We start from the raw sequence: 8,724 nt of genomic DNA on the forward strand, positions 1-8,724 counted from the left end.
ATCTAAACAAAAAATATGACCAGGAATAAAAGAGGGTCATTTCATAATAGGAAGTTTAATTTATTACAACAAGTAAGAATCCCAATTAGGGACCAAATAAAAGACCTTCAAAATGCACAAGGCAAAAACTGATAAAACTGCAAGAAGAAATAGGTAGATCTATTCTTTTGGTTAGAGAGTTTACCATTGCTCACATTCTTTCACAAGGCACGCAGAGCATGTACAAAAAGAGACAATTTTCAGGACCATAAACAAGCCTCAATAAATTTCAAAGGTTCCACATTGTACAAAGTGTGTTCCCTAACCCTAGTGAAATTTAATTAGAAATCAACAACAGACTATATGTGGGAAATCCCCACATATTAGAAACGTAATGATACACTTCTAAATAAACCATTAGTCAAAGAAGAAATGAAAAGGAAAAAGTGGAAAGCATTTGAAACTAAATAAAAATGAAAGTATAACATGTTAACAAATATTAAAGGAAGCTTAAGAAATATTTGGAGGGATACTTTTGTAATAGTTCAATTTAGAAAGAATAGTATTCTCAAATCAACAGCTTCCACTTCTACCTTAGAAACTAGCAGGAAAAAATTAAATCCAAAGTAAGTAGAAAGAAGAAAATAGGAAAGATAAAGACAAAACTCAAAAGAAAAAAGTAATAGAGGAAAAATCTATGAAACAAAAAACTTACTATTTGACATCAATATACCTCTAGACAGGCTGATCATAATTTAAGAAAAGAAAACATAAATTACCATTATCGAAATAAAACAGAGAAAATCATTATGAATTCTACATATGTTAAGAGAGGAGTAGGGAATGTTAGGCCAATAATTTTGACAATCTAGATAAATTAGACAAAAATTCTTGAAATTTACTATCAAGCAGAAAAGGAAGAAATAATATCAATTCTATATAAACTCTTCCAGAAAATTAAAGAGGAGGAAACTTTCCAATTCATTCTAAGAGGCTAAATTTATACTCTGATTTCAAAACCCGAAGACTACAGTAAAAGAAAGCTGGAGTCCAATATTCCTGAAAAATATACATGTAAAAAATCTTAAGAAATATATTAAAAAAAAAGACAATATGTTATTACCAAATAGAGTTTATCCCAGGAATACAAAGTTGGTTTAACATTCAAAACACAATCAATATTGGTTTAACATTCAAAACACAATCAATATAATTTACTTTGTTAGCCAACTAGAAAAGGAAAATCATATAATCATCTCAATAGAAGCATAAAAAAGCATTTGACAAAATCCAATATCCATACCTGATTTTAAGAAAACAAAATAGGCCAGGCACAGTGGCTTTGCATATGATCCTAGCACTCTGGGAGGCTGAGGAGGATCCCTTGAGCTCAGGAGTTCGGGATAAGCCTGAGCAAAAGAAAGACCCTGCCTCTGCTAGCCAGGTATTATGGCTGGTGCCTCTAGTGCCAGCTACAGGGGAGGCAAAGGCAGGAGGATCACTTGAACCCAGGAATTTGAGGTTGCTATGAGCTAGGCTGATGCTATAGCACTCTAGGCTAGGCAACAGACTGAGACTCCAAATAAAAAATATATAAAAATTAAAATTAAAAAACTCTCAGGAAACTGTAAACAGAAGGGAAATTCTTCCACCTGGTGAAGAATTTCTGTAACAAATCTAGTAAGAATTTCTATAACAAATCTAACATCCTAGTAAGGATCCAGAACAAGCATACCCACCATTAAAACACTTCTATTCAGCATTGTAGTGAAGGCACTAGCCATTGCTATAAGCAAAAATACTTAAATACATACAAACATAAACAGTATCCAGGTTGGAAAGAAAGTAGTAAGTATTTGTTTGTAGATAACCTGATTGATTACCTGTGAAGAAAATCCTACAAAAGTTACCAAAAGCTATCAAACTATTAAATGAATTTACCAAGATTTAAGGACGCAAGACCAGTGTATAGAAAACAATTGCATTTCTATATACCAGTAACAAATAATCAGAAGTTAAAATTTTTAAACACCTTTTAAAATAGTACATAAACAAAAAAAGATAATTTTTAAAAGAGATTTGCACATAAAAAAACTGCACAATGATACTGTTTCCTAAGTTTTTGCTAGATTTCATCTGTACCCACCATTTCTTACACATATTTCTTGGTTGAATCTGCTCTCTCTTGGGAAACAAGAAAGGTTGTCATCTAGGCCTCCAAACACCCATTTGGACCCAGCCAGTACCCTCTGTGATGGATTGAGCTAATCTGATCCAGAAATAGTTGCTATTAGCATGAGGCATAAATCTATTTGGGCACCAGAGGCAGCAAACATGTCCATTTTTAAGAAAGTCTCTTCTCTGATTTTTGCAGTTTTCCTATTTCTAAAGAAAAATATATTTGGCAACCATGAAGTGGATTGGGACATTATTCCTATCCTGAGACTAAAAACAAATCTTTTTTTATTTTTACGTGATAATTGACCCATAATAATTGTACAAACTTATGGAATACAGCATGATATTCACATATACAATATGCAATGATCAAAACAGGGTAATCAGCATATCCATCATCTCAAACATTTATCATTTATCAAGATACTGAATCAACCTAAGTATCCATCAACAGATAAATTGATAAAGAAAATGCTATATATACAGAGGGTGCCAAAAATATGTATATACATTTTAAGAAAGAAAAAAATCTGTATTGAAATTGTAATACTCAATACACACCAATAACACAAAATGAATACAAGTCATGTTTGAGCACCTCTTGTAACGGCAGAAGTCAAATGGAACTTGGGTATTACAATTTTAATACATTTTTTTCCCTTCTTTAAATGCATATACATTTTTGGGGCACCCTCTGGATATACATACAGAAAAGGAATATTGATTTTGTTTTTTAAACCCAGGGTAAAAGAAGGAATATTTGTATACAGCTCTTTTCAGATTCTGCTTTGTTTATTTAAACGAAGATCTATGAGGAAGAAAACATTTACACGATTTTGGAATTCCACACTTGCAGGCTTTTCTCATAACTGGGTTACAGTTCCAGTGACTCCAGGCTCCAGACCTGGATGGAGTCCTTCACTGCTCCCTAGAGACCGGCTTTATACAAGTTTTCTGTCAGATGTATTGTCGGCAGCTGCATTTGCTTTAACAGACAGACGTAAAGCTGGAAAACGCTTAAGAAAAATATTTAGAAGGCATTATTAATAATGACCAGAGAATTTTCTCTTAATAAATTATCATAGTGTTCTCTGAGGCAGATTGAAAAGCTATTTGTGAGTAGCCTTACATATTTCTGCCTATATTTTATAATCAATTATAATAACATTACATACCTCATTTGTGCTATAATATATTCAATTACATACTTAACATTTCCTGCTAACCTTTTCAAACACAGGAAAGCAAATTTCAGCTACCTGATTGGTATGTTTGTCTAATGCATGCATTACTCTCAATAGCCCTAATTCAAGTGGACAGTTGCTTTTCTTGGTTATTTACCTGAGGAACCAGTTATTTATCTGATTTGTAGATGTAGTTAAATGCCTATGCCTCAGGGGATTGATTTCATACATATTGTTGTCATTAGACTCACTCTTAACAATTTCTCTCCCCCAGCAGTCTCATAAAATCGGTTGGTATAACTTTACCCCCTTTTATGGGCTCTCAGAGACATTACCACTACATTTCTGGGTGAATTCGTGCCAGGCATTCAGAAGTGTTGTCTTATGCCATGGGTTCTAATCTAGTGCATGTCCCAGACCTACCCCACCTCCCAAGAGAACCATAATTTGTGGGCCTGTTATAGCAAAGATTTAAGAAAGTAGGTACCACTTTGAAAAGTATTTCCAATACAAGTCACAAATAATTAGCAGCACTAAGTAATTAGAATGCCACTAAGCACACAGGATCTTCTCCAAATACATTTTTTCTTTCATAATTAAGATGTGTGATCACAGAGTTAGAAGAAATTTAAAGAATAGAGACTAGTTGGTAGCAGATTTGGATTTCTAGGAGGGTTCTGTTTTGTTTGGCATAAGCAATGAACTTCAAAGGAAAAGCATAATTTAAAATGCAAAATGTGCATCTGTGTTTAATTCAGAGCATTTTGAAGAGTATATGTTAAGTGATGTGATTTTACGGCTCAATCATGGTAACATGACCGAAAGCTGAGTGAAGAGTGAATTGGTCAGCTGTTTGTTTTGTCTGCAGACTCTCATATTTGTTCTGATTCAAATGATTTTTTTTTTTTTTGTCTGAGCAGGCTAGTGGTATTAATTTTATTTAATATGCACTTCTCCTAAGAAACATGAAAACTTTCCAAAACCACAGGTGTCATGAAATCCACTTGAGTTTACTTTAGGAAAAGTAGAAAACCTAACCAACTGCGTGCAAAATTATCTTAAATGTTTTCAGACCTGGTTAATTATTTCCTATTAATTCTGTCTCCAATCTTTTTTTTTCTCTGAGAAAAAATGAAATCTTTGGTCATCTTTTGATAGATCCATTTCACCTTAAATCCAGTTCCAAAAAGCTTAAAAGGACAGGGCAGAAGCCAAAAAGAACCAGTGATTTGGTGTTCCTGGGGCCCCCAAGAAAGCATGTAACCTTCATCACACCAGGAGCCCATGCCAAATTCACCACTGTCTAAGGGCAGAGATTTTGCTCCAAACCACTAGAGCAAAATATTCTTTGACAAAGTTCCTCAAGAGCTTTGATATCTATTCACAACAGGCATATCTGCAGCCAAGGCTAAAGTTCTCATCTAGAACATATCTACATAAAACAATATTGTATGAGGGATGTTTACCCAAAGAAGTTTCAACTAGTTCAAAGGGCAGTCAACTGTTTTTGCACAACTAAGACAAAATATAGCTATAAAATTTAAATATACAAAACTTATATTTATATATACAGTGTGGACATAAAATTCGTGTGCAACTTAAAATAGTAAATTGCACACAATCTTTGTGTCCACCCTGTATAAATACATGTATAAAATGTATAAATAAAATAACCTCAGGTTTATTCTCAAAATGCAACTTAATTTGTTTACCTGCTGGACAGCAACAAATTCTACTGAGATATTCTTCTGGGAGAAATTCTCTGGCCCTAAGACTAAGAATTTCTTTTCTTACTTCATTTATTTGTTTAGACAGAGTCTTTCTCTGTCACGTAGGCTAGAGTGCCGGGGCATCAGCCTAGCAACCCCAAACTCCAGGGTTCAAGCTATCCTCCTGCCTTAGCCTCTCGAGTACCTAGGTCTACAGGTACCTGCCCACTATTTTCATGTTTATTATTAAAATATATATATTCAGCAAAGTATATCTAGTGTGTAGTTTGATGAATTTTCAGAAGCTGAACATACTTATTTAATTAGCTGCTAGCTCCAGAGAGAGAAAATGTGAGCTGCCCTCACTTCTCCCCACACCTGCCTCTGCAGTGAGAGCTCCCTAACTTCTACCTGCCGGTCCTTCCTCCCCCACTATAGTCCTAGCCCTGCATGAAAACAAAATGGGCTGCCCCACTCACACTCTTGCTATGCCAAGACTCAATGCAGAAACCTCAGAATACCATTATGGATGGACATTGCCAGAACTGGCTTGTGAGGGGAACAGAGAGGAAAATCCTTAATTGATTGAGTTTGAACCTCAAATTACTTTGTTGACCCAGAATGTACTATTGTGTATCAGTTGAAATGAAGGCTTGAAGTAACATTTAGGTTGACTTGTAGAAGAATAAGTTGAAATTTTTTCACATCTGCATCAGACAAAATTAACAGAGGCTGTTTATTCATAAGTGGAGGCAAGGGAACACTTCTGCCCTCACTTTCCTCTCAGTAGAGGTTGAGATGCATGAGAGGACAATAAGTTTTAGAGAGTAAAAAGAGGAAATGCTGAGGAGAGTGTCTGGTTGGCAAGAGTTGTATGAAGGTGGGATATTGGGGAGGTAGTTGAGACTCTGATTGACCGTGGGTACATTTGGCAGGTGTTGATTGGCAAAGAAACAGGTGAACAGCTTAGGGACATTGCAGAGCAGGGGTGTTAGGGGTGAAGAGTTTTCCATGGTCAGCCATTTCCAGAAACAAGTGAGGGTGGTTGGAGCACTTTTTGTGGTGTAATTGTCATCATGGCCTTATGGGAATGGGCTCTGCCATGGCAGACAGTTCTTCAACTGAACACACACCCTGAAAATGGAACTAACAATGCATCTTCATGTTCACAATAGAAGGACACATACGAACACAAGGAAAACTTCACTGCAGTAAGTACTGCTCAACAATTAACCCATAAGCATTTATGGAACACAAGCCACCGATCACTACCTCATTGTCTACTTTTAGATGATGCTCCACCTTTCCCCATGTATCTTCGGGCCTTAGAACTGGCTCCTTATTACACTCTCTCCCCCACAACCCAGAATTTCCTTTAAAAGAGGCACACCTTGCCAAAGCAGGATTGCCAAGTGGAAACTGTGCTACCCAAACTTTATGAATATGTGCACTAAAATTTGTATTACATCCAACAAGCAGTTCCAGTTTTCATCTTGCTTGTCCCACTATCATTACTGAATCCATTTGCCTCCCTGACCTCCATGACAACTGTCTTCCTTGGTTTGCCTCCTAACCCCATGAGCCCTGGTTTCTGATCATCTACAAAGGCCGCCTTCCTCCACCTGTCTTCCTCAGAGCTCGGTCCTAGGCTCTGTGTTCTTGTCATTCTAAATATTTTGGGTCTGAAACTGAACTCATCAACCTGCCACTATGGAATAAATGCCTATCCAATCATCCAATTGTCTAAGCTAAAGATTTTGGAGGCATCCTTGATCCCACTCTCTTAATTACCCCACAACCAATCAATTCATGGATTTACAAACATTACCTATTTACTCTCTCTCCAATTTATTCACTCTTTCCCATCTCCACCCCCACTTCCAGTCCAGACTACACTAATCTCTCCTCCCAACCGCGACAGCATCCTTTCACCATTCTCACTAATTTTTGCCACTCTCCACACTGCAGACAGTGATCTTCAAAAAGCACTAACATAACTGACTATTCTATTCTCTTGCTTCAATTATTTTAATTAATTCCTATTGGCCTGAGGCTACAGTACTACCCCTTTCTCTTGGCTCCAAAGCCCTTCACAAACTAGCTCCTGTTTACTTTTCTAGCTTTCACCTTGTCACACTATGTTCATACAACACCAGAAAGTTCCTCATGAAAACAACTCATTTATTTCCTCCTGTAGCTCATCTCTCCATAAAACACAGCCAGGTGGAGAAACTGATGCCACAGTACCTTCAACACTATCCTTTGTTTCTGTCTTGGTGCATTCACACAAGTCTAGTTTTTGAAAATTCCTGGATTCCAACGCAAAACCTTAAAAATATTTGTCTTCTGGCTTCCACCAATAAATTCACCAGCCACATGTAAATTCTCTACTGTGATATCAGCTCAGGTGAGACCCCCCACACACACTACAATAAAATGGATCCTGTTCTGCACCTGGAGAGGCAGGCTGATGTAGAGGATTGGCACACCTGTGTTTCTAATCTAGTCTCAGCGATTTACCACTGATGCAACTGCAGGTGGGTTATTTAATGTCTCCAAGTCTTTGGTTACTTATCTGTAAACGGATCAGAACATCTATTTTATTTGATTGTGATATATAAAGCAATTATCACACTGCTTGGAATACCCTAAGTCTTCAATAAGGAAGGGTTGGCCCATTTGTACCTTTGCCAGCCTTCAAAAATTATGTAGAGGTGCAGATTTCAAGATGTCTTTTCACAGCTGCGCTGCCATGGATGCCACAGAAACCAGCGGGGTCCTCTGTCAGATGCTTTGCTTTTTTTTCAGATCAGGCAAAGGAGTTTTGTAAAAACAGTAGGCTAGATTTTCACTAAAATATTACTCCAGATATCACATCCTTTAGAAAATCTAAACAAGTACAGCTGGGTCTTCTTTTCAATATAAAATTAATTTTAGTTAAATATGATGGAATTTATCACTTTCAACATAAACACAAACTTTGAACTTCCTTGGTTGAAATTCTAATGAAGTCTGCCCCATTGGGTTTTTTTAATAATTCTTCCTCTTCAATATTTCCCATCAATTTTGATATAAACCCAACTTATCTTTCTAGAAAATCAGAGTGAATATCAAGGAACACAAAAGCATGTGCTGGATTTATCCCTGTACTCCCAGAACCTTAGGGTTAAAAAAGACCTATGCCTAGGGAGACCACAGATTTCAATTTTTACAGGACATAGGCCCAATTTATTTTCACCAATTATCCTGGATAAAGTATTAAAAGTACCTACTTTCAGTCTCAAAATTGATCCAGCTTGGATGACAAATTATGTAGTCATGGATAGATCATATAGTTGAATTGTTCAGAAACCTGATATATTATCAAAACAGCCTCAGAAGCTTTATAAAAGAATATAATTTTTGGTCTTATCATGTAAAAATCGGTGCAGAACTCAGAAATCTGTGTGTTTTATGAAACATCCCAAGCAATGGACTATTTTTCAGCAACAAAAATAAATGAGCTATTAATAAGCCACAAAAAGCCATGCACATTACTAAATGAAAGACGCCAATTTGAAAGATTGCACACTGTAGGATTCCAACTATATGACATTCTGAAAGAGACAAAAGTATGGAGAAGGAAAGAAGATCAGTGGTTGGCAGGAGTTTGGGGCATCCAAAGGACAGAAGAA

Source organism: Otolemur garnettii, unplaced genomic scaffold (assembly GCF_000181295.1).
Source record: "Otolemur garnettii isolate 467f Iridium unplaced genomic scaffold, OtoGar3 scaffold00064, whole genome shotgun sequence".
Taxonomy (NCBI): domain Eukaryota; kingdom Metazoa; phylum Chordata; class Mammalia; order Primates; family Galagidae; genus Otolemur; species Otolemur garnettii.